The following is a 24,473-nucleotide window of genomic DNA, read 5'->3' as shown; positions in this document are numbered from 1 at the left end:
AGTCCTGCTGAGATTGTCCAGTATGTTCTGTTTTTGTTTCAGAATGAAGCATCCGCAGTAAGTTGCATTTGTCGTTCATTTAGACATGTTTGACATGGTGAATAAGTAGGTTTATCTGCATTAGTAAATGCATGAAATTCTGTTGTGGATGAACTAGCTCCGCATATCCAAAATAAGAAGGTCCTTTTCTTCTCATTGCCTGTCGAAAATTCAGTGCTTGTGACTTCATGTGGAATTTATTTTAGTGGCTCATGAAAGACTAATCCTCATAATCCTAGAACATACGAGATGGGGAACACAAGTACTTTGTGCAAACATTCCTCACACAACATGAGAAGCACTTGATGTTTCTACCCGGTATGGCCCCGGGGACCTTTCGCATGTTAGGGGAATGTGCTAACCACTACACTACAGAAAACGCTGGCGGTGCAGTAATCAATGGACTTGTGCAATGTTCAACCTCACTGTGTTGCTGCAAATTCTCATGGTTCGTCTGAGAGGCCATGTCACTTATTACAAGAAGACAGCCGTTTCTTTAAAACCGATGTCTCAACTTATAAAACAATCAGGAATCGAACTTTACAGACCTGAAGATAAGTTATGTTTTGCTTGAAGTGGAAGTTAAATTGAGAATGCAGGGCTTTCGTAAATAACCACAACCAGACGGGTGCATGCATTTTGCTATTCCTCGTTGATGAAGACCAGTTACGAGATTGCGGCAATAGTCAGCAACAGACTAAACTGGAAATACGAGATGTTTCTGCCCGGTGTCGAACCGGGGACCTTTCGCGTGTTAGGCGAATGTGATAACCACTACACTACAGAAACAGCTGGCAATCATCGGACGTGTACAATGTGCAACCTCACTGTGTTGCTGCAGATTCGCATGGTGAGGCTGAGAGGCTAGGCCACTTATTACAAGACGACTGCTGTTTCTTTCAAAAACAGATGTTTCAACATATAAAACCACGAGATGTAGAAATTAGATCGAACTTAACATGATCTGCGTTAACTTCACAGGGACGTGACCCATCTCATCCACAGAGCCAAAGTGGAGAATTGAACTGACTGGAGAGCTGCATCTTAACGCTGACCTTCCGGACCTCGGCCTCCTGAAATGTTCCAAAGAAGCTCAACAAACACTCGAGGAACAGCAGCGCATCTTTCCACTGGGCTCAATACAGCTTTCACACTCATAGTGTGTGCAACCGTCTCACACTGTAAATGCTGCCCCCATTCTGTGTGTACTACCATCGCAGATTTGGGTTTGCATCTTGTTTCCACTTCGTCTTTGTATCCGGGCGGTAGTTGCTGAGAGCTGGCACAGACACAGCGGCTGGAATGGCCTCATACTGTGGTGTAATTATTCTCTCATTCGATGCTCACCTCACTCTGTGGCCAGGGAACCCTAGGCCTTTTCTCATTTCATCTCTCCTGACTTGCACCCTGTCAGAGCGCTTTCCTGTTATTCTGTTTGCTCCCACCGGGATTTGACTTGGTTAAAACGTCCGACATTTCTAACCCGTCCCGGTTTTAATGAAAAGTGATGGTGAAAGACGAGCTGTGTTGTCCTGTCGACAAATCCCGCCTGACTCGCTGAGTTGTTCCAGTATCTTCCGCAGATGTCGGATCAACTTTCGATACGAGAATTGAAGACGTTCTGCTCACTTTGCTCTGCATCAAGAATCAGCTGTCCCACCCAGTGAGTTAAAGCGCACGCCAAAAGTTTGAATTCCGAGCCAGCCAGGTGTCGAACCTGGAATCTCCTGATTCGTAGTCAGACGCGTTATCCATTGCGCCACTGGCCCAGCCGGGTGCATGCATTTTGCTATTCCTTATTGAGCCTCTGTGGCGCATTCGGCGGGATTCATTCACATTGGGTTTCCTTTGAGAAGCTGAGCTCACACAGCAGGGAACCAATACGTTCCCGAGACAATCATGACATTTTCTAAAAGCTTGTCTATGTGTGGATATTCACTTACTTCTATTGACTTATTCCAGTAGATTCAGGCAGCTCTCTGTATGTTTCATTTTATTCAGTTCAACAACATCAGACTGTGTAACCTCTCTTCCCCCTCCACCATCTGATTCTTCCCCCTCCACCATCTGTATCCATCATCTTATTTTAATTCCTTGCATTGATATGTTTTACCCTCAGCATTGCCCCCCTCCCCCAGCTCATACCATCCTACTTGAGCAATCTGATCCCTGTCGCCAATTGTTCGCTGACACACTGCTTACTTTCTGCGATTAACACATTCTGATCTCTTGAGGCGCCACTATCAGCACCTTGATTAGCCTCATTTACATTCCCTTTTTCTTTCTGTCCGAGACATTTTCGTCATTTTCCACCTATTGCTGACCACTCTATCGAGGCCCAATCGGGCACGCCAACCCCGCCCCATCCACATTAGTCTGAATCTGACCCCATTTCCAGTTCTCCAGCTTTGACAAAGAGTCACCCAGGCCCGGAACGACCGCTGCCATCTCGCTCCACAGAGGCTGTCAGTCCTGCTGAGATTGTCCAGTATGTTCTGTTTTTGTTTCAGAATGAAGCATCCGCAGTAAGTTGCATCTGTCGTTCATTTAGACATGTTTGAGATGGTGAATAAGTATGTTTATCTGCATTTGTAAATGCATGAAATTCTGTTGTGGATGAACTAGCTCCGAATATCCAAAATAAGAAGGTCCTTTTCTTCTCATTGCCCGTCGAAAATTCAGTGCTTGTGACTTAATGTGGAATTTATTTTAGTGGCTCATGAGAGACTAATCCTCATAATCCTCGAACATACGAGATGGGGGAACAAAAGTACTTTGTGCAAACATTCCTCACACAACATGAGAAGCACTTGATGTTTCTACCCGGTATGGCTCCGGGGACCTTTCGCATGTTAGGGGAATGTGCTAACCACTACACTACAGAAACCGCTGGCGGTGCAGTAATCAATGGACTTATGCAATGTTCAACCTCACTGTGTTGCTGCAGCTTCTCATGGTTCGTCTGAGAGGCCATGTCACTTATGACAAGAAGACAGCCGTTTCTTTAAAACCGATGTCTCAACTTAGAAAACAATCAGGAATCGAAATTTACAGACTTGAAGATAAGTTATGTTTTGCTTGAAGTGGAAGTTAAATTGAGAAGGCAGGGCTTTCGAAAATAACCACAACCATACGGGTGCATGCATTTTGCTATTCTTCGGTGATGAAGACCAGTTATGAGATTGCGGCAATAGTCAGCAACAGACTAAACTGGAAGTACGAGAAGTTTCTGCTCGGTTTCGAACTTTTCGCGTGTTAGGCGAATGTGATAACCACTACACTACAGAAACAGCTGGCAATCAACGGACGTGTACAATGTGCAACCTCACTGTGTTGCTGCAGATTCGCATGGTGAGGCTGAGAGGCCAGGCCACTTATTACAAGACGACTGCTGTTTCTTTCAGAAACAGATGTTTCAACATATAAAACCACAAGATGTAGAAATTAGATCGAACTTAACATGATCTGCGTTAACTTCACAGGGACGTGACCCATCTAATCCAAAGAGCCAAAGTGGAGAATTGAACTGACTGGAGAGCTGCATCTTAACGCTGACCTCCCGGACCTCGGCCTCCTGAAATGTTCCAAAGAAGCTCAACAAACACTCGAGGAACAGCAGCGCATCTTTCCACTGGGCTCAATACAGCTTGCACACTCATAGTGTGTGCAACAGTCTCACACTGCAAATGCTGCCCCCATTCTGTGTGTACTTCCATCGCAGATTTGGGTTTGAATCTTGTTTCCACTTCTTCTTTGTATCCGAACGGTAGTTGTTGAGAGCTGGCACAGACACAGCGGCTAGAATGGCCTCATACTGTGGTGTAATTATTCTCTCATTCGATGCTCACCTCACTCTGTGGCCAGGGAACCCTAGGCCTTTTCTCATTTAATCTCTCCTGACTTGCACCCTGTCAGACCGCTTTCCTGTTGTTCTGTTTGCTCCCACCAGGATTTGACTTGGTTAAAACGTCCGACATTTCTAACCCGCCCCGGTTTAAATGAAAGGTGATGGTGAAAGACGAGCTTTGTTGTCCTGTCGACAAATCCCGCCTGACTCGCTGAGTTGTTCCAGTATTTTCCACAGATGTTAGATCGACTTTCGATGGCAATAACAGCGTGCTTCTGTTACGTTCCCGGGGCTCGTTGGTCTAGGGGTATGACATTCACTTACCTCTATTGACTAATTCCAGTTGATTCAGGCAGCTCTCTGTATGTTTCATTTTATTCAGTTCAACAACATCAGACTGTGTAATCTCTCTTCTACCTCCACCATCTGTTTATTTCCATCAAGTTATTTTCATTCCTTCCATTGGTATGTTTTACCCTCAGCATTGCCCCCCTCCCCCCAGCCCATACCATCCTACTTGAGCAACCCTGTCGCCAATTGTTCGCTGACACACTGCTTACTTTGTTCTGCTATTAACACATTCTGATCTCTTGAGGCGTCACTATCAGCACCTTTGTTAGCCTTGATTAGCCTCATTTACATTCCCTTTTTCTTTCTGTCCGAGACATTTTCGTCATTTTCCACCTATTGCTGACCACTCTATCGAGGCCCAATAGGGCACGCCAACCCCGCCCCATCCACATTAGTCTGAATCTGACCCCATTTCCAGTTCTCCAGCTTTGACAAAGAGTCACCCAGGCCCGGAACGACCGCTGCCATCTCGCTCCACAGAGGCTGTCAGTCCTGCTGAGATTGTCCAGTATGTTCTGTTTTTGTTTCAGAATGAAGCATCCGCAGTAAGTTGCATTTGTCGTTCATTTAGACATGTTTGAGATGGTGAATAAGTATGTTTATCTGCATTTGTAAATGCATGAAATTCTGTTGTGGATGAACTAGCTCCGAATATCCAAAATAGGAAGGTCCTTTTCTTCTCTTTGCCTGTCGATAATTCAGTGCTTGTGACTTAATGTGGAATTTATTTTAGTGGCTCATGAGAGACTAAACCTCATAATCCTCGAACATACGAGATGGGGGAACAAAAGTACTTTGTGCAAACATTCCTCACACAACATGAGAAGCACTTGATGTTTCTACCCGGTATGGCCCCGGGGACCTTTCGCATGTTAGGGGAATGTGCTAACCACTACACTACAGAAACCGCTGGCGGTGCAGTAATCAATGGACTTATGCAATGTTCAACCTCACTGTGTTGCTGCAGCTTCTCATGGTTCGTCTGAGAGGCCATGTCACTTATGACAAGAAGACAGCCGTTTCTTTAAAACCGATGTCTCAACTTAGAAAACAATCAGGAATCGAAATTTACAGACCTGAAGATAAGTTATGTTTTGCTTGAAGTGGAAGTGAAATTGAGAAGGCAGGGCTTTCGAAAATAACCACACGTGTGCATGCATTTTGCTATTCCTCGGTGATGAAGACCAGTTATGAGATTGCGGCAATAGTCAGCAACAGACTAACCTGGTAGTACGAGATGTTTCTGCCCGGTTTCGAACCGGGGACCTTTCGCGTGTGAGGCGAATGTGATAACCACTACACTTCAGAAACAGCTGGCAATCGACGGACGTGTACAATGTGCAACCTCACTGTGCTGCTGCAGATTCGCATGGTGAGGCTGAGAGGCTAGGCCACTTATTACAAGACGACTGCCTTTTCTCATTTAATCTCTCCTGACTTGCACCCTGTCAGAGCGCTTACCTGTTGTTCTGTTTGCTCCCACCGGGATTTGACTTGGTTAAAACGTCCGACATTTCTAACCCGTCCCGGTTTTAATGAAAGGTGATGGTGAAAGACGAGCTTTGTTGTCCTGTCGACAAATCCCGCCTGACTCGCTGCGTTGTTCCTGTATCTTCCGCAGATGTTGGATCAACTTTCGATGGCTATAACAGCGTGCTTCTGTGCCAGTTCCGCGGTTCGTTGGTCTAGGAGTATGATTCTCGCTTTAGGTGTCTCGATTGCGAAACTTGCGGGAGGTCCCGGGTTCAAATCCCGGACGTGCCCTTTGAGAACGTTTTCTTTTGGTCAGGCGATATATTTTCTTCATTTCTATGCGGCTCATTCGGCGGGATTCATTCACATTGGGTTTGCTTTGAGAAGCTGAGCTCACACAGCAGGGAACCAATAGGTTCGCGAGACAATCGCGACATTGTCTAAAAGCTTGTCTATGTGTGGACATTCACTTACCTCTATTGACTTATTCCAGTAGATTCAGGCAGCTCTCTGTATGTTTCATTTTATTCAGTTCAACAACATCAGACTGTGTAATCTCTCTTCTCCCTCCACCATCTGTTTATTTCCATCAAGTTATTTTCATTCCTTCCATTGGTATGTTTTACCCTCAGCATTGCCCCCCTCCCCCCAGCCCATACCATCCTACTTGAGCAATCTGATCCCTGTGGCCAATTGTTCGCTGACACACTGCTTACTTTGTTCTGCTATTAACACCTTCTGATCTCTTGAGGCGCCACTATCAGCACCTTTGTTAGCCTTGATTAGCCTCATTTACATTCCCTTTTTCTTTCTGTCCGAGACATTTTCGTCATTTTCCACCTATTGCTGACCACTCTATCGAGGCCCAATCGGGCACGCCAACCCCGCCCCATCCACATTAGTCTGAATCTGACCCCATTTCCAGTTCTCCAGCTTTGACAAAGAGTCACCCAGGCCCGGAACGACCGCTGCCATCTCGCTCCACAGAGGCTGTCAGTCCTGCTGAGATTGTCCAGTATGTTCTGTTTTTGTTTCAGAATGAAGCATCCGCAGTAAGTTGCATTTGTCGTTCATTTAGACATGTTTGAGATGGTGAATAAGTATGTTTATCTGCATTTGTAAATGCATGAAATTCTGTTGTGGATGAACTAGCTCCGAATATCCAAAATAAGAAGGTCCTTTTCTTCTCATTGCCTGTCGAAAATTCAGTGCTTGTGACTTAATGTGGAATTTATTTTAGTGGCTCATGAGAGACTAATCCTCATAATCCTCGAACATACGAGATGGGGGAGCAAAAGTACTTTGTGCAAACATTCCTCACACAACATGAGAAGCACTTGATGTTTCTACCCGGTATGGCTCCGGGGACCTTTCGCATGTTAGGGGAATGTGCTAACCACTACACTACAGAAACCGCTGGCGGTGCAGTAATCAATGGACTTATGCAATGTTCAACCTCACTGTGTTGCTGCAGCTTCTCATGGTTCGTCTGAGAGGCCATGTCACTTATGACAAGAAGACAGCCGTTTCTTTAAAACCGATGTCTCAACTTAGAAAACAATCAGGAATCGAAATTTACAGACTTGAAGATAAGTTATGTTTTGCTTGAAGTGGAAGTTAAATTGAGAAGGCAGGGCTTTCGAAAATAACCACAACCATACGGGTGCATGCATTTTGCTATTCCTCGGTGATGAAGACCAGTTATGAGATTGCGGCAACAGTCAGCAACCGACTAACCTGGTAGTACGAGATGTTTCTGCCCGGTTTCGAACCGGGGACCTTACGCGTGTGAGGCGAATGTGATAACCACTACACAACAGAAACAGCTGGCAATCCACGGACGTGTACAATGTGCAACCTCACTGTGCTGCTGCAGATTCGCATGGTGAGGCTGAGAGGCTAGGCCACTTATTACAAGACGACTGCCTTTTCTCATTTAATCTCTCCTGACTTGCACCCTGTCAGAGCGCTTTCCTGTTGTTCTGTTTGCTCCCACCGGGATTTGACTTGGTTAAAACGTCCGACATTTCTAACCCGTCCCGGTTTTAATGAAAGGTGATGGTGAAAGACGAGCTTTGTTGTCCTGTCGACAAATCCCGCCTGACTCGCTGCGTTGTTCCTGTATCTTCCGCAGATGTTGGATCAACTTTCGATGGCTATAACAGCGTGCTTCTGTGCCAGTTCCGCGGCTCGTTGGTCTAGGAGTATGATTCTCGCTTTGGGTGTCTCGATTGCGAAACTTGCGGGAGGTCCCGGGTTCAAATCCCGGACGAGCCCTTTGATAACGTTTTCTGTTGGTCAGGCGATATGTTTTCTTCATTTCTATGCGGCTCATTCGGCGGGATTCATTCACATTGGGTTTGCTTTGAGAAGCTGAGCTCACACAGCAGGGAACCAATCGGTTCGCGAGACAATCGCGACATTGTCTAAAAGCTTGTCTATGTGTGGACATTCACTTACCTCTATTGACTTATTCCAGTAGATTCAGGCAGCTCTCTGTATGTTTCATTTTATTCAGTTCAACAACATCAGACTGTGTAATCTCTCTTCTCCCTCCACCATCTGTTTATTTCCATCAAGTTATTTGCATTCCTTCCATTGGTATGTTTTACCCTCAGCATTGCCCCCCTCCCCCCAGCCCATACCATCCTACTTGAGCAATCTGATCCCTGTGGCCAATTGTTCGCTGACACACTGCTTACTTTGTTCTGCTATTAACACATTCTGATCTCTTGAGGCGCCACTATCAGCACCTTTGTTAGCCTTGATTAGCCTCATTTACATTCCCTTTTTCTTTCTGTCCGAGACATTTTCGTCATTTTCCACCTATTGCTGACCACTCTATCGAGGCCCAATCGGGCACGCCAACCCCGCCCCATCCACATTAGTCTGAATCTGACCCCATTTCCAGTTCTCCAGCTTTGACAAAGAGTCACCCAGGCCCGGAACGACCGCTGCCATCTCGCTCCACAGAGGCTGTCAGTCCTGCTGAGATTGTCCAGTATGTTCTGTTTTTGTTTCAGAATGAAGCATCCGCATAAGTTGCATTTGTCGTTCATTTAGACATGTTTGAGATGGTGAATAAATATGTTTATCTGCATTTGTAAATGCATGAAATTCTGTTGTGGATGAACTAGCTCCGAATGTCCAAAATAAGAAGGGCCTTTTCTTCTCATTGCCTGTCGAAAATTCAGTGCTTGTGACTTAATGTGGAATTTATTTTAGTGGCTCATGAGAGAATAAACCTCATAATCCTCGAACATACGAGATGGGGGAACAAAAGTACTTTGTGCAAACATTCCTCACACAACATGAGAAGCACTGGATGTTTCTACCCGGTATGGCCTCGGGGACCTTTCCCATGTTAGGGGAATGTGCTAACTACTACACTACAGAAACCGCTGGCGGTGCAGTAATCAATGGACTTGTGCAATGTTCAACCTCACTGTGTTGCTGCAGATTCTCATGGTTCGTCTGAGAGGCCATGTCACTTATTACAAGAAGACAGCCGTTTCTTTAAAACCGATGTCTCAACTTATAAAACAATCAGGAATCGAACTTTACAGACCTGAAGATAAGTTATGCTTGAAGTGGAAGTTAAATTGAGAAGGCAGGGCTTTCGAAAATAACCACAACCATACGGGTGCATGCATTTTGCTATTCCTCGTTGATGAAGACCAGTTACGAGATTCCGGCAATAGTCAGCAACAGACTAAACTGGAAGTACGAGAAGTTTCTGCTCGGTGTCGAACTTTTCGCGTGTTAGGCGAATGTGATAACCACTACACTATAGAAACAGCTGGAAATCAACGGACGTGTACAATGTGCAACCTCACTGTGTTGCTGCAGATTCGCATGGTGAGGCTGAGAGGCCAGGCCACTTATTACAAGACGACTGCTGTTTCTTTCAAAAGCAGATGTTTCAACATATAAAACCACAAGATGTAGAAATTAGATCGAACTTAACATGATCTGCGTTAACTTCACAGGGACGTGACCCATCTAATCCACAGAGCCAAAGTGGAGAATTGAACTGACTGGAGAGCTGCATCTTAACGCTGACCTCCCGGACCTCGGCCTCCTGAAATGTTCCAAAGAAGCTCAACAAACACTCGAGGAACAGCAGCGCATCTTTCCACTGGGCTCAATACAGCTTGCACACTCATAGTGTGTGCAACAGTCTCACACTGTAAATGCTGCCCCCATTCTGTGTGTACTTCCATCGCAGATTTGGGTTTGAATCTTGTTTCCACTTCTTCTTTGTATCCGGGCGGTAGTTGTTGAGAGCTGGCACAGACACAGCGGCTAGAATGGCCTCATACTGTGGTGTAATTATTCTCTCATTCGATGCTCACCTCACTCTGTGGCCAGGGAACCCTAGGCCTTTTCTCATTTAATCTCTCCTGACTTGCACCCTGTCAGACCGCTTTCCTGTTGTTCTGTTTGCTCCCACCGGGATTTGACTTGGTTAAAACGTCCGACATTTCTAACCCGCCCCGGTTTTAATGAAAGGTGATGGTGAAAGACGAGCTTTGTTGTCCTGTCGACAAATCCCGCCTGACTCGCTGAGTTGTTCCAGTATTTTCCGCAGATGTTAGATCGACTTTCGATGGCAATAACAGCGTGCTTCTGTTACGTTCCCGGGGCTCGTTGGTCTAGGGGTATGACATTCACTGACCTCTATTGACTAATTCCAGTTGATTCAGGCAGCTCTCTGTATGTTTCATTTTATTCAGTTCAACAACATCAGACTGTGTAATCTCTCTTCTACCTCCACCATCTGTTTATTTCCATCAAGTTATTTTCGTTCCTTCCATTGGTATGTTTTACCCTCAGCATTGCCCCCCTCCCCCCAGCCCATACCATCCTACTTGAGCAACCCTGTCGCCAATTGTTCGCTGACACACTGCTTACTTTGTTCTGCTATTAACACATTCTGATCTCTTGAGGCGCCACTATCAGCACCTTTGTTAGCCTTGATTAGCCTCATTTACATTCCCTTTTTCTTTCTGTCCGAGACTTTTTCGTCATTTTCCACCTATTGCTGACCACTCTATCGAGGCCCAATAGGGCACGCCAACCCCGCCCCATCCACATTTGTCTGAATATGACCCCATTTCCAGTTCTCCAGCTTTGACAAAGAGTCACCCAGGCCCGGAACGACCGCTGCCATCTCGCTCCACAGAGGCCGTCAGTCCTGCTGAGATTGTCCAGTATGTTCTGTTTTTGTTTCAGAATGAAGCATCCGCAGTAAGTTGCATTTGTCGTTCATTTAGACATGTTTGACATGGTGAATAAGTAGGTTTATCTGCATTAGTAAATGCATGAAATTCTGTTGTGGATGAACTAGCTCCGCATATCCAAAATAAGAAGGTCCTTTTCTTCTCATTGCCTGTCGAAAATTCAGTGCTTGTGACTTAATGTGGAATTTATTTTAGTGGCTCATGAGAGACTAATCCTCATAATCCTAGAACATACGAGATGGGGAACACAAGTACTTTGTGCAAACATTCCTCACACAACATGAGAAGCACTTGATGTTTCTACCCGGTATGGCCCCGGGGACCTTTCGCATGTTAGGGGAATGTGCTAACCATTACACTACAGAAACCGCTGGCGGTGCAGTAATCAATGGACTTGTGCAATGTTCAACCTCACTGTGTTGCTGCAGATTCTCATGGTTCGTCTGAGAGGCCATGTCACTTATTACAAGAAGACAGCCGTTTCTTTAAAACCGATGTCTCAACTTATAAAACAATCAGGAATCGAACTTTACAGACCTGAAGATAAGTTATGTTTTGCTTGAAGTGGAAGTTAAATTGAGAATGCAGGGCTTTCGTAAATAACCACAACCAGACGGGTGCATGCATTTTGCTATTCCTCGTTGATGAAGACCAGTTACGAGATTGCGGCAATAGTCAGCAACTGACTAAACTGGAAATACGAGATGTTTCTGCCCGGTTTCGAACCGGGGACCTTTCGCGTGTTAGGCGAATGTGATAACCACTACACTACAAAAACAGCTGGCAATCATCGGACGTGTACAATGTGCAAGCTCACTGTGTTGCTGCAGATTCGCATGGTGAGGCTGAGAGGCTAGGCCACTTATTACAAGACGACTGCTGTTTCTTTCAAAAACAGATGTTTCAACATATAAAACCACGAGATGTAGAAATTAGATCGAACTTAACATGATCTGCGTTAACTTCACAGGGACGTGACCCATCTCATCCACAGAGCCAAAGTGGAGAATTGAACTGACTGGAGAGCTGCATCTTAACGCTGGCCTTCCGGACCTCGGCCTCCTGAAATGTTCCAAAGAAGCTCAACAAACACTCGAGGAACAGCAGCGCATCTTTCCACTGGGCTCAATACAGCTTTCACACTCATAGTGTGTGCAACCGTCTCACACTGTAAATGCTGCCCCCATTCTGTGTGTACTACCATCGCAGATTTGGGTTTGCATCTTGTTTCCACTTCGTCTTTGTATCCGGGCGGTAGTTGCTGAGAGCTGGCACAGACACAGCGGCTGGAATGGCCTCATACTGTGGTGTAATTATTCTCTCATTCGATGCTCACCTCACTCTGTGGCCAGGGAACCCTAGGCCTTTTCTCATTTCATCTCTCCTGACTTGCACCCTGTCAGAGCGCTTTCCTGTTATTCTGTTTGCTCCCACCGGGATTTGACTTGGTTAAAACGTCCGACATTTCTAACCCGTCCCGGTTTTAATGAAAAGTGATGGTGAAAGACGAGCTGTGTTGTCCTGTCGACAAATCCCGCCTGACTCGCTGAGTTGTTCCAGTATCTTCCGCAGATGTCGGATCAACTTTCGATACGAGAATTGAAGACGTTCTGCTCACTTTGCTCTGCATCAAGAATCAGCTGTCCCACCCAGTGAGTTAAAGCGCACGCCAAAAGTTTGAATTCCGAGCCAGCCAGGTGTCGAACCTGGAATCTCCTGATTCGTAGTCAGACGCGTTATCCATTGCGCCACTGGCCCAGCCGGGTGCATGCATTTTGCTATTCCTTATTGAGCCTCTGTGGCGCATTCGGCGGGATTCATTCACATTGGGTTTCCTTTGAGAAGCTGAGCTCACACAGCAGGGAACCAATACGTTCCCGAGACAATCATGACATTTTCTAAAAGCTTGTCTATGTGTGGATATTCACTTACTTCTATTGACTTATTCCAGTAGATTCAGGCAGCTCTCTGTATGTTTCATTTTATTCAGTTCAACAACATCAGACTGTGTAACCTCTCTTCCCCCTCCACCATCTGATTCTTCCCCCTCCACCATCTGTATCCATCATCTTATTTTAATTCCTTGCATTGATATGTTTTACCCTCAGCATTGCCCCCCTCCCCCAGCTCATACCATCCTACTTGAGCAATCTGATCCCTGTCGCCAATTGTTCGCTGACACACTGCTTACTTTCTGCGATTAACACATTCTGATCTCTTGAGGCGCCACTATCAGCACCTTTGTTAGCCTTGATTAGCCTCATTTACATTCCCTTTTTCTTTCTGTCCGAGACATTTTCGTCATTTTCCACCTATTGCTGACCACTCTATCGAGGCCCAATCGGGCACGCCAACCCCGCCCCATCCACATTAGTCTGAATCTGACCCCATTTCCAGTTCTCCAGCTTTGACAAAGAGTCACCCAGGCCCGGAACGACCGCTGCCATCTCGCTCCACAGAGGCTGTCAGTCCTGCTGAGATTGTCCAGTATGTTCTGTTTTTGTTTCAGAATGAAGCATCCGCAGTAAGTTGCATCTGTCGTTCATTTAGATATGTTTGAGATGGTGAATAAGTATGTTTATCTGCATTTGTAAATGCATGAAATTCTGTTGTGGATGAACTAGCTCCGAATATCCAAAATAAGAAGGTCCTTTTCTTCTCATTGCCCGTCGAAAATTCAGTGCTTGTGACTTAATGTGGAATTTATTTTAGTGGCTCATGAGAGACTAATCCTCATAATCCTCGAACATACGAGATGGGGGAACAAAAGTACTTTGTGCAAACATTCCTCACACAACATGAGAAGCACTTGATGTTTCTACCCGGTATGGCTCCGGGGACCTTTCGCATGTTAGGGGAATGTGCTAACCACTACACTACAGAAACCGCTGGCGGTGCAGTAATCAATGGACTTATGCAATGTTCAACCTCACTGTGTTGCTGCAGCTTCTCATGGTTCGTCTGAGAGGCCATGTCACTTATGACAAGAAGACAGCCGTTTCTTTAAAACCGATGTCTCAACTTAGAAAACAATCAGGAATCGAAATTTACAGACTTGAAGATAAGTTATGTATTGCTTGAAGTGGAAGTTAAATTGAGAAGGCAGGGCTTTCGAAAATAACCACAACCATACGGGTGCATGCATTTTGCTATTCCTCGTTGATGAAGACCAGTTACGAGATTGCGGCAATAGTCAGCAACAGACTAAACTGGAAGTACGAGATGTTTCTGCTCGGTTTCGAACTTTTCGCGTGTTAGGCGAATGTGATAACCACTACACTACAGAAACAGCTGGCAATCAACGGACGTGTACAATGTGCAACCTCACTGTGTTGCTGCAGATTCGCATGGTGAGGCTGAGAGGCCAGGCCACTTATTACAAGACGACTGCTGTTTCTTTCAAAAACAGATGTTTCAACATATAAAACCACGAGATGTAGAAATTAGATCGAACTTAACATGATCTGCGTTAACTTCACAGGGACGTGACGCATCTAATCCACAGAGCCAAAGTGGAGAATTGAACTGACTGGAGAGCTGCATCTTAACGCTGACATTCCGGACCTCGGCCTCCTGAAATGTTCCAAAGAAGCTCAACAAACACTCGAGGAACAGCAGCGCACCTTTCCACTGGGCTCAATACAGCTTTCACACTCATAGTGTGTGCAACAGTCTCACACTGTAAATGCTGCCCCCATTCTGTGTGTACTTCCATCGCAGATTTGGGTTTGAATCTTGTTTCCACTTCTTCTTTGTATCCGGGCGGTAGTTGTTGAGAGCTGGCACAGACACAGCGGCTAGAATGGCCTCATACTGTGGTGTAATTATTCTCTCATTCGATGCTCACCTCACTCTGTGGCCAGGGAACCCTAGGCCTTTTCTCATTTAATCTCTCCTGACTTGCACCCTGTCAGAGCGCTTTCCTGTTGTTCTGTTTGCTCCCACCAGGATTTGACTTGGTTAAAACGTCCGACATTTCTAACCCGCCCCGGTTTTAATGAAAGGTGATGGTGAAAGACGAGCTTTGTTGTCCTGTCGACAAATCCCGCCTGACTCGCTGAGTTGTTCCAGTATTTTCCGCAGATGTTAGATCGACTTTCGATGGCAATAACAGCGTGCTTCTGTTACTTTCCCGGGGCTCGTTGGTCTAGGGGTATGACATTCACTTACCTCTATTGACTTATTCCAGTAGATTCAGGCAGCTCTCTGTATGTTTCATTTTATTCAGTTCAACAACATCAGACTGTGTAATCTCTCTTCTCCCTCCACCATCTGTTTATTTCCATCAAGTTATTTTCATTCCTTCCATTGGCATGTTTTACCCTCAGCATTGCCCCCCTCCCCCCAGCCCATACCATCCTACTTGAGCAATCTGATCCCTGTCGCCAATTGTTCGCTGACACACTGCTTACTTTGTTCTGCTATTAACACATTCTGATCTCTTGAGGCGCCACTATCAGCACCTTTGTTAGCCTTGATTAGCCTCATTTACATTCCCTTTTTCTTTCTGTCCGAGACATTTTCGTCATTTTCCACCTATTGCTGACCACCCTATCGAGGCCCAATAGGGCACGCCAACCCCGCCCCATCCACATTAGTCTGAATCTGACCCAATTTCCAGTTCTCCAGCTTTGACAAAGAGGCACCCAGACCCGGAACGACCGCTGCCATCTCGCTCCACAGAGGCTGTCAGTCCTGCTGAGATTGTCCAGTATGTTCTGTTTTTGTTTCAGAATGAAGCATCCGCAGTAAGTTGCATTTGTCGTTCATTTAGACATGTTTGAGATGATGAATAAGTATGTTTCTCTGCATTTGTAAATGCATGAAATTCTGTTGTGGATGAACTAGCTCCGAATATCCAAAATAGGAAGGTCCTTTTCTTCTAATTGCCTGTCGAAAATTCAGTGCTTGTGACTTAATGTGGAATTTATTTTAGTGGCTCATGAGAGTCTAAACCTCATAATCCTCGAACATACGAGATGGGGGAAGAAAAGTACTTTGTGCAAACATTCCTCACACAACATGAGAAGCACTTGATGTTTCTACCTGGTATGGCCCCGGGGACCTTTCGCATGTTAGGGGAATGTGCTAACCACTACACTACAGAAACCGCTGGCGGTGCAGTCATCAATGGACTTGTGCAATGTTCAACCGCACTGTGGTGCTGCAGCTTCTCATGGTTCGCCTGAGAGGCCATGTCACTTATTACAAGAAGACAGCCGTTTCTTTAAAACCGATGTCTCAACTTATAAAACAATCAGGAATCGAACTTTACAGACCTGAAGATAAGTTATGTTTTGCTTGAAGTGGAAGTTAAATTGAGAAGGCAGGGCTTTCGAAAATAACCACAAACATACGGGTGCATGCATCTTGCTATTCCTCGGTGATGAAGACCAGTTATGAGATTGCGGCAATAGTCAGCAACAGACTAACCTGGTAGTACGAGATGTTTCTGCCCGGTTTCGAACCGCGGATTTTTCGCGTGTGAGGCGAATGTGATAACCACTACACTACAAAAACAACTGGAAAGCAATGGATGTGTACAATGTGCAACCTCACTGTGCTGCTGCAGATTCGCATGGTGAGGCTGAGAGGCTAGGCCACGTATTACAAGACTACTGCCTTTTCTCATTTAATCTCTCCTGACTTGCACCCTGTCAGAGCGCTTTCCTGTTATTCTGTTTGCTCCCACCGGGATTTGACTTGGTTAAAACGTCCGACATTTCTAACCCGTCCCGGTTTTAATGAAAAGTGATGGTGAAAGACGACCTGTGTTGTCCTGTCGACAAATCCCGCCTGACTCGCTGAGTTGTTCCAGTATCTTCCGCAGATGTTGGATCAACTTTCGATGGCTATAACAGCGTGCTTCTATGACATCACTGGGGCTCGTTGGTCTGGGGGTATGATTCTCGCTTTGGGTGTCGTGGTTTCGAAACTTGCGGGAGGTCGTGGGTTCAAATCCCGGATGAGCCCTTTGATAAGGTTTTCTGTTGGTCAGGCGATATGTTTTCTTCATTTCTTTGCGGCTCATTCGGCGGGATACATTCACATTGGGTTTGCTTTGAGAAGCTGAGCTCACACGGCAGGGAACCAATAGGTTTGCGAGACAATCGGGACATTGTCTAAAAGCTTGTCTATGTGTGGACATTCACTTATCTCTATTGACTTATTCCAGTAGATTCAGGCAGCTCTCTGTATGTTTCATTTTATTCAGTTCAACAACATCAGACTGTGTAATCTCTCTTCTCCCTCCACCATCTGTTTATTTCCATCAAGTTATTTTCATTCCTTCGATTGGCATGTTTTACCCTCAGCATTGCCCCCCTCCCCCCAGCCCATACCATCCTACTTGAGCAATCTGATCCCTGTCGCCAATTGTTCGCTGACACACTGCTTACTTTGTTCTGCTATTAACACATTCTGATCTCTTGAGGCGCCACTATCAGCACCTTTGTTAGCCTTGATTAGCCTCATTTACATTCCCTTTTTCTTTCTGTCCGAGACATTTTCGTCATTTTCCACCTATTGCTGACCACTCTATCGAGGCCCAATAGGGCACGCCAACCCCGCCCCATCCACATTTGTCTGAATCTGACCCCATTTCCAGTTCTCCAGCTTTGACAAAGAGTCACCCAGGCCCGGAACGACCGCTGCCATCTCGCTCCACAGAGGCCGTCAGTCCTGCTGAGATTGTCCAGTATGTTCTGTTTTTGTTTCAGAATGAAGCATCCGCAGTAAGTTGCATTTGTCGTTCATTTAGACATGTTTGAGATGGTGAATAAGTAGGTTTATCTGCATTTGTAAATGCATGAAATTCTGTTGTGGATGAACTAGCTCCGCATATCCAAAATAAGAAGGTCCTTTTCTTCTCATTGCCTGTCGAATATTCAGTGCTTGTGACTTAATGTGGAATTTATTTTAGTGGCTCATGAGAGACTAATCCTCATAATCCTCGAACATACGAGATGGGGAACACAAGTACTTTGTGCAAACATTCCTCACACAACATGAGAAGCACTTGATGTTTCTACCCGGTATGGCCCCGAGGACCTTTCGCATGTTAGGGGAATGTGCTAACCACTACACTACAGAAACCCCTGGCGGTGCAGTAATCAATGGACTTGTGCAATGTTCAACCTCACTGTGTTGCTGCAGCTTCTCATGGTTCGTCTGAGAGGCCATGTCACTTACTACAAGAAGACAGCCGTTTCTTTAAAACCGATGTCTCAACTTATAAAACAATCAGGAATCGAACTTTACAGACCTGAAGATAAGTTATGTTTTGCTTCAAGTGGAAGTCAAATTGAGAAGGCAGGGCTTTCAAAAATAACCACAACCATACGGGTGCATGCATTTAGCTATTCCTCGTTGATGAAGACCAGTTACGAGATTGCGGCAATAGTCAGCAACAGACTAAGCCGGTAGTACGAGATGTTTCTGCCCGGTTTCGAACCGAGGACCTTTCGCGTGTGAGGCGAATGTGATAACCACTACACTACAGAAACTTCTGGCAATCAACGGACGTGTACAATGTGCAACCTCACTGTGTTGCTGCAGATTCGCATGGTGAGGCTGAGAGGCTAGGCCACTTATTACAAGACGACTGCTGTTTCTTTCAAAAACAGATGTTTCAACATATACAACCACGAGATGTAGAAATTAGATCGAACTTAACATGACCTGCGTTAACTTCACAGGGACGTGACCCATCTAATCCACAGAGCCAAAGTGGAGAATTGAACTGACTGGAGAGTTGCATCTTAACGCTGACCTTCCGGACCTCGGCCTCCTGAAATGTTCCAAAGAAGCTCAACAAACACTCGAGGAACAACAGCGCATCTTTCCACTGGGCTCAATACAGCTTTCACACTCATAGTGTGTGCAACAGTCTCACACTGTAAATGCTGCCCCCATTCTGTGTGTCCTTCCATCGCAGATTTGGGTTTGAATCTTGTTTCCACTTCTTCTTTGTATCCGGGCGGTAGTTGTTGAGAGCTGGCACAGACACAGCGGCTGGAATGGCCTCATACTGTGGTGTAATTATTCTCTCATTCGATGCTCACCTCACTCTGTGGCCAGGGAACCCTAGGCCTTTTCTCATTTAATCTCTCCTGACTTGCACCCTGTCAGAGCGCTTTCCTGTTGTTCTGTTTGCTCCCACCAGGATTTGACTTGGTTAAAACGTCCGACATTTCTAACCCGTCCCGGTTTTAATGAAAAGTTATGGTGAAAGACAAGCTTTGTTGTCCTGTCGACAAATTCCGCCTGACTCGCTGAGTTGTTCCAGTATTTTCCGCAGATGTTAGATCGACTTTCGATGGCAATAACAGCGTGCTTCTGTTACTTTCCCGGGGCTCGTTGGTCTAGGGGTATGACATTCACTTACCTCTATTGACTAATTCCAGTTGATTCAGGCAGCCCTCTGTATGTTTCATTTTATTCAGTTCAACAACATCAGACTGTGTAATCTCTCTTCTCCCTCCACCATCTGTTTATTTCCATCAAGTTATTTTCATTCCTTCCATTGGTATGTTTTACCCTCAGCATTGCCCCCCTCCCCCCAGCCCATACCATCCTACTTGAGCAACCCTGTCGCCAATTGTTCGCTGACACACTGCTTACTTTGTTCTGCTATTAACACATTCTGATCTCTTGAGGCGCCACTATCAGCACCTTTGTTAGCCTTGATTAGCCTCATTTACATTCCCTTTTTCTTTCTGTCCGAGACATTTTCGTCATTTTCCACCTATTGCTGACCACTCTATCGAGGCCCAATAGGGCACGCCAACCCCGCCCCATCCACATTTGTCTGAATCTGACCCCATTTCCAGTTCTCCAGATTTGACAAAGAGTCACCCAGGCCCGGAGCGACCGCTGCCATCTCGCAGAGGCCGTCAGTCCTGCTGAGATTGTCCAGTATGTTCTGTTTTTGTTTCAGAATGAAGCATCCGCAGAAAGTTGCATTTGTCGTTCATTTAGACATGTTTGAGATGTTGAATAAGTAGGTTTATCTGCATTTGTAAATGCATGAAATTCTGTTGTGGATGAACTAGCTCCGCATATCCAAAATAAGAAGGTCCTTTTCTTCTCATTGCCTGTCGAAAATTCAGTGCTTGTGACTTAATGTGGAATTTATTTTGGTGGCTCATGAGAGACTAATCCTCATAATCCTCGAACATACGAGATGGGGGAACACAAGTACTTTGTGCAAACATTCCTCACACAACATGAGAAGCACTTGATGTTTCTACCCGGTATGGCCCCGGGGACCTTTCGCATGTTAGCGGAATGTGCTAACCACTACACTACAGAAACCGCTGGCGGTGCAGTAATCAATGGACTTGTGCAATGTTCAACCTCACTGTGTTGCTGCAGCTTCTCATGGTTCGTCTGAGAGGCCATGTCACTTATTACAAGAAAACAGCCGTTTCTTTAAAACCGATGTCTCAACTTATAAAACAATCAGGAATCGAACTTTACAGACCTGAAGATAAGTTATGTTTTGCTTCAAGTGGAAGTTAAATTGAGAAGGCAGCGCTTTCGAAAATAACCACAACCATACGGGTGCATGCATTTTGCTATTCCTCGTTGATGAAGACCAGGTATGAGATTGCGGCAATAGTCAGCAACAGACTAACAAGGTAGTACGAGATGTTTCTGCCCGGTTTCGAACCGGGGACTTTTCGCGTGTGAGGCGAATTTGATAACCTCTACACTACAGAAACAGCAGGCAGTCGACGGACGTGTACAATGTGCAACCTCACTGTGTTGCTGCAGATTCGCATGGTGAAGCTGAGAGGCCAGGCCACTTATTACAAGACGACTGCTGTTTCTTTCAAAAACAGATGTTTCAACATATAAAACCACGAGATGTAGAAATTAGATCGCACTTAACATGATCTGCGTTAACTTCACAGGGGCGTGACCCATCTAATCCACAGAGCCAAAGTGGAGAATTGAACTGACTGGAGAGCTGCATCTTAACGCTGACCTCCCGGACCTCGGCCTCCTGAAATGTTCCATAGAAGCTCAACAAACACTCGAGGAACAGCAGCGCATCTTTCCACTGGGCTCAATACAGCTTTCACACTCATAGTGTGTGCAACAGTCTCACACTGTAAATGCTGCCCCCATTCTGTGTGTCCTTCCATCGCAGATTTGGGTTTGAATCTTGTTTCCACTTCTTCTTTGTATCCGGGCGGTAGTTGTTGAGAGCTAGCACAGACACAGCGGCTGGAATGGCCTCATACTGTGGTGTAATTATTCTCTCATTCGATGCTCACCTCACTCTGTGGCCAGGGAACCCTAGGCCTTTTCTCATTTAATCTCTCCTGACTTGCACCTTGTCAGAGCGCTTTCCTGTTGTTCTGTTTGCTCCCACCAGGATTTGACTTGGTTAAAACGTCCGACATTTCTAACCCGTCCCGGTTTTAATGAAAGGTGATGGTGAAAGACAAGCTTTGTTGTCCTGTCGACAAATTCCGCCTGACTCGCTGAGTTGTTCCAGTATTTTCCGCAGATGTTAGATCGACTTTCGATGGCAATAACAGCGTGCTTCTGTTACTTTCCCGGGGCTCGTTGGTCTAGGGGTATGACATTCACTTACCTCTATTGACTAATTCCAGTTGATTCAGGCAGCCCTCTGTATGTTTCATTTTATTCATTTCAACAACATCAGACTGTGTAATCTCTCTTCTCCCTCCACCATCTGTTTAATTCCATCAAGTTATTTTCATTCCTTCCATTGGTATGTTTTACCCTCAGCATTGCCCCCCTCCCCCCAGCCCATACCATCCTACTTGAGCAACCCTGTCGCCAATTGTTCGCTGACACACTGCTTACTTTGTTCTGCTATTAACACATTCTGATCTCTTGAGGCGCCACTATCAGCAACTTTGTTAGCCTTGATTAGCCTCATTTACATTCCCTTTTTCTTTCTGTCCGAGACATTTTCGTCATTTTCCACCTATTGCTGACCACTCTATCGAGGCCCAATAGGGCACGCCAACCCCGCCCCATCCACATTTGTCTGAATCTGACCCCATTTCCAGTTCTCCAGCTTTGACAAAGAGTCACCCAGGCCCGGAACGACCGCTGCCATCTCGCAGAGGCCGTCAGTCCTGCTGAGATTGTCCAGTATGTTCTGTTTTTGTTTCAAAATGAAGCATCCGCAGTAAGTTGCATTTGTCGTTCATTTAGACATGTTTGAGATGGTGAATAAGTAGGTTTATCTGCATTTGTAAATGCATGAAATTCTGTTGTGGATGAACTAGCTCCGCATATCCAAAATAAGAAGGTCCTTTTCTTCTCATTGCCTGTCGAAAATTCAGTGCTTGTGACTTAATGTGGAATTTATTTTGGTGGCTCATGAGAGACTAATCCTCATAATCCTCGAACATACGAGATGGGGGAACACAAGTACTTTGTGCAAACATTCCTCACACAACATGAGAAGCACTTGATGTTTCTACCCGGTATGGCCCCGGGGACCTTTCGCATGTTAGGGGAATGTGCTAACCACTACACTACAGAAACCGCTGGCGGTGCAGTAATCAATGGACTTGTGCAATGTTCAACCTCACTGTGTTGCTGCAGCTTCTCATGGTTCGTCTGAGAGGCCATGTCACTTATTACAAGAAGACAGCCGTTTCTTTAAAACCGATGTCTCAACTTATAAAACAATCAGGAATCGAACTTTACAGACCTGAAGATAAGTTATGTTTTGCTTCAAGTGGAAGTTAAATTGAGAAGGCAGCGCTTTCGAAAATAACCACAACCATACGGGTGCATGCATTTTGCTATTCCTCGGTGATGAAGACCAGGTATGAGATTGCGGCAATAGTCAGCAACAGACTAACAAGGTAGTACGAGATGTTTCTGCCCGGTTTCGAACCGGGGACTTTTCGCGTGTGAGGCGAATTTGATAACCTCTACACTACAGAAACAGCAGGCAGTCAACGGACGTGTACAATGTGCAACCTCACTGTGTTGCTGCAGATTCGCATGGTGAAGCTGAGAGGCCAGGCCACTTATTACAAGACGACTGCTGTTTCTTTCAAAAACAGATGTTTCAACATATAAAACCACGAGATGTAGAAATTAGATCGCACTTAACATGATCTGCGTTAACTTCACAGGGACGTGACCCATCTAATCCACAGAGCCAAAGTGGAGAATTGAACTGACTGGAGAGCTGCATCTTAACGCTGACCTCCCGGACCTCGGCCTCCTGAAATGTTCCAAAGAAGCTCAACAAACACTCGAGGAACAGCAGCGCATCTTTCCACTGGGCTCAATACAGCTTTCACACTCATAGTGTGTGCAACAGTCTCACACTGTAAATGCTGCCCCCATTCTGTGTGTCCTTCCATCGCAGATTTGGGTTTGAATCTTGTTTCCACTTCTTCTTTGTATCCGGGCGGTAGTTGTTGAGAGCTAGCACAGACACAGCGGCTGGAATGGCCTCATACTGTGGTGTAATTATTCTCTCATTCGATGCTCACCTCACTCTGTGGCCAGGGAACCCTAGGCCTTTTCTCATTTAATCTCTCCTGACTTGCACCTTGTCAGAGCGCTTTCCTGTTGTTCTGTTTGCTCCCACCAGGATTTGACTTGGTTAAAACGTCCGACATTTCTAACCCGTCCCGGTTTTAATGAAAGGTGATGGTGAAAGACAAGCTTTGTTGTCCTGTCGACAAATTCCGCCTGACTCGCTGAGTTGTTCCAGTATTTTCCGCAGATGTTAGATCGACTTTCGATGGCAATAACAGCGTGCTTCTGTTACTTTCCCGGGGCTCGTTGGTCTAGGGGTATGACATTCACTTACCTCTATTGACTAATTCCAGTTGATTCAGGCAGCCCTCTGTATGTTTCATTTTATTCATTTCAACAACATCAGACTGTGTAATCTCTCTTCTCCCTCCACCATCTGTTTAATTCCATCAAGTTATTTTCATTCCTTCCATTGGTATGTTTTACCCTCAGCATTGCCCCCCTCCCCCCAGCCCATACCATCCTACTTGAGCAACCCTGTCGCCAATTGTTCGCTGACACACTGCTTACTTTGTTCTGCTATTAACACATTCTGATCTCTTGAGGCGCCACTATCAGCAACTTTGTTAGCCTTGATTAGCCTCATTTACATTCCCTTTTTCTTTCTGTCCGAGACATTTTCGTCATTTTCCACCTATTGCTGACCACTCTATCGAGGCCCAATAGGGCACGCCAACCCCGCCCCATCCACATTTGTCTGAATCTGACCCCATTTCCAGTTCTCCAGCTTTGACAAAGAGTCACCCAGGCCCGGAACGACCGCTGCCATCTCGCAGAGGCCGTCAGTCCTGCTGAGATTGTCCAGTATGTTCTGTTTTTGTTTCAGAATGAAGCATCCGCAGTAAGTTGCATTTGTCGTTCATTTAGACATGTTTGAGATGGTGAATAAGTAGGTTTATCTGCATTTGTAAATGCATGAAATTCTGTTGTGGATGAACGAGCTCCGCATATCCAAAATAAGAAGGTCC

The 24,473-nt window shown here is 45.6% G+C and overlaps 10 non-coding genes across 10 annotated transcripts; all 10 read right to left on the bottom strand.

Moving 5' to 3' along the window:
• Positions 1-755: 755 nt before the first annotated feature.
• On the bottom strand, positions 756-828 carry trnav-aac (transfer RNA valine (anticodon AAC)). The gene has a single exon. It is a non-coding gene; the product is annotated as a tRNA-Val (tRNA).
• Positions 829-1,735: 907 nt separating this feature from the next.
• Positions 1,736-1,808, bottom strand: trnar-acg (transfer RNA arginine (anticodon ACG)). The gene has a single exon. It is a non-coding gene; the product is annotated as a tRNA-Arg (tRNA).
• A 3,667-nt stretch (positions 1,809-5,475) lies between these two features.
• On the bottom strand, positions 5,476-5,548 carry trnav-cac (transfer RNA valine (anticodon CAC)). Its single transcript has one exon. It is a non-coding gene; the product is annotated as a tRNA-Val (tRNA).
• A 1,913-nt stretch (positions 5,549-7,461) lies between these two features.
• trnav-cac (transfer RNA valine (anticodon CAC)) lies at positions 7,462-7,534 on the bottom strand. The gene has a single exon. It is a non-coding gene; the product is annotated as a tRNA-Val (tRNA).
• Positions 7,535-11,658: 4,124 nt separating this feature from the next.
• On the bottom strand, positions 11,659-11,731 carry trnav-aac (transfer RNA valine (anticodon AAC)). The gene has a single exon. It is a non-coding gene; the product is annotated as a tRNA-Val (tRNA).
• A 907-nt stretch (positions 11,732-12,638) lies between these two features.
• On the bottom strand, positions 12,639-12,711 carry trnar-acg (transfer RNA arginine (anticodon ACG)). Its single transcript has one exon. It is a non-coding gene; the product is annotated as a tRNA-Arg (tRNA).
• Positions 12,712-16,400: 3,689 nt separating this feature from the next.
• Positions 16,401-16,473, bottom strand: trnav-cac (transfer RNA valine (anticodon CAC)). Its single transcript has one exon. It is a non-coding gene; the product is annotated as a tRNA-Val (tRNA).
• Positions 16,474-18,385: 1,912 nt separating this feature from the next.
• trnav-cac (transfer RNA valine (anticodon CAC)) lies at positions 18,386-18,458 on the bottom strand. Its single transcript has one exon. It is a non-coding gene; the product is annotated as a tRNA-Val (tRNA).
• A 2,147-nt stretch (positions 18,459-20,605) lies between these two features.
• On the bottom strand, positions 20,606-20,678 carry trnav-cac (transfer RNA valine (anticodon CAC)). Its single transcript has one exon. It is a non-coding gene; the product is annotated as a tRNA-Val (tRNA).
• A 2,147-nt stretch (positions 20,679-22,825) lies between these two features.
• trnav-cac (transfer RNA valine (anticodon CAC)) lies at positions 22,826-22,898 on the bottom strand. The gene has a single exon. It is a non-coding gene; the product is annotated as a tRNA-Val (tRNA).
• Positions 22,899-24,473: the final 1,575 nt, after the last annotated feature.

The sequence above is a fragment of the Scyliorhinus torazame genome, chromosome 5 (genome assembly GCF_047496885.1).
Source record: "Scyliorhinus torazame isolate Kashiwa2021f chromosome 5, sScyTor2.1, whole genome shotgun sequence".
Taxonomy (NCBI): Eukaryota; Metazoa; Chordata; class Chondrichthyes; order Carcharhiniformes; family Scyliorhinidae; genus Scyliorhinus; species Scyliorhinus torazame.
The sequence above is the reverse complement of the archived record's forward strand: the minus strand, read 5'-3'. Positions and strand labels throughout refer to the sequence as shown.